Consider the following 1,622-nt stretch of genomic DNA (forward strand, 5'->3'; position numbering starts at 1 on the left):
TTTTTCTCATGTGCTGGCCAGTTGATAGTAAATAAATCCTTCAGTAATTCAGACTGCAACAGGCAGAGCTGCCTTTCAATCTGTCACGGCTACCCAGGTAACACCACACCAGTGCCGAGCCAAATTTAGCTTTGTTTTTAACCATCTTTTAAACACTGAGGTCCAAGGTTTAGGGAACCATCAACTCTGCAGGTTCTTGTTTTTCTTTTTTAAAATAACAGGCTAATGCAGCTTTCTACACAAATCCTTGTATGTTGGTGTTATAAATAGCATTTAAATATCAATGGGATTCTTTTAATAGCCTTGAAAACATTTAATCAAGTTGTTTGCTAAAAATACACACCCTACCTTTTAATAGATGCCATTTTGCTAAACAAGTGGCATCTACAACTTGAGGCTTTCATATGAATTGCTGCCCTTCATTTCAAATATTAGGACAACTTTCCAGTCCAAACTGGACCAAAGTGTCCTGGTCTGGGATCCACACACAAATTCAGTTTTTAGAGGGGGAATTACCAACAGTTTTTATCACATCCGTGAGATTCATATGCATTTAAACTCTCAACAACTTAAATAAACCAACCAAACCAAACAACACAAAACAGACAAGATAATTTTTTGTTGTAGTAATAAAGCTATTGCTTAAGTGAGGAAGATGTCGTTGAGTCTATTGATGGTAACGAGGCCTCATGGTCTATCAATCATCTTTGCTACCAACACACAAACCATTCAAGGAAAACTCCTCGCAGTGAAATATTTTTCATATTTTTCATTTTTCACATTATTCAGTGAAATATTATTCATATTTTTCATTATTCACATTATTCAGTGAAATATTCATATCGTAATGCTGACGTGCAATGGCGATGTACACATCACTGCAATTATTTGGGGGGGGTGGTTTTTATACATATTGAATGACAAGGATCATCCATATTTATTTTACTGTTTTCAATGGCCCATTGCACCATTTTGGCCATTGCAATTGGGACCTTTACAATTGTTTTAAGTGTGGGATTGGGGAATGCCAATACCCTTGCTACAATTTTAACCACATTGCCATTTTAAAGATGAGTTTTTCCTTTAGCGGGACAATTTCTCCTTCAGAATTTCTGCTTAGAAAGCTTTTCCCCATTCTTATTGCTGGGCATTGTGAAACCTTTAGGATATTTGGATAAAACAATACTGTTGTTCCCTGAATATAAACTCAAAATGATACCGGCATTTTTTGTGCCAAGGACATAGCAAAAAATAAATTAAAATGACATTGAAAACCATTACAGGCCTCCTGCTATAGCTGCTAGAAATTCAAGGTACTCTGGTACAACAGGAGCTACAACCCTTGTGATTGCTTTCAAAGCTCAGAAGTCCACCGTAGTTTCCAGGTTTCCCATCTGCCTTCACAGCAGACCAGGTCAGGGAGTTACACACTTGGGATCTGTGCTACCGCTCCCTGACACCGCAAGCTATCTATTGTGAGTTATAATCCTATTTCATCTTCTAGTGAATGTTTACACTGCCTTTGTGGAGGAGGGCTTGGTCCCTCAAACAAGACACCCACCTGGATCTTGCCACATTTGAACTCTTTCTCTGCCCAAACCTCAGGAAATGCCTTTGTTTAC

At 38.1% G+C, this 1,622-nt stretch overlaps 2 protein-coding genes across 4 annotated transcripts in view; one reads left to right on the forward strand and one right to left on the reverse strand.

Moving 5' to 3' along the window:
* Window positions 1-654, forward strand: part of LOC109303028 (ecto-ADP-ribosyltransferase 5-like) — a 16,594-nt gene extending 15,940 nt beyond the window's left edge. For 2 of the 3 annotated variants that reach the window (XM_019525053.1, XM_019525051.1), the window contains exon 6: window positions 193-654. The gene's annotated coding sequence lies outside the window, so the exon portion shown is untranslated. Of the gene's footprint in view, window positions 1-160 lie in introns of all 3 variants that reach the window. The other variant, XM_019525052.1, reaches the window with a different exon arrangement.
* LOC109303031 (ecto-ADP-ribosyltransferase 5-like) overlaps window positions 1-1,622 on the reverse strand; it is a 59,421-nt gene that overhangs the window by 27,884 nt on the left and 29,915 nt on the right. The gene's annotated exons all lie outside the window — the stretch shown is intronic.

Source organism: Gavialis gangeticus, unplaced genomic scaffold (assembly GCF_001723915.1).
Source record: "Gavialis gangeticus isolate Ggan-Ray unplaced genomic scaffold, GavGan_comp1, whole genome shotgun sequence".
In the NCBI taxonomy this organism is placed as follows: domain Eukaryota; kingdom Metazoa; phylum Chordata; order Crocodylia; family Gavialidae; genus Gavialis; species Gavialis gangeticus.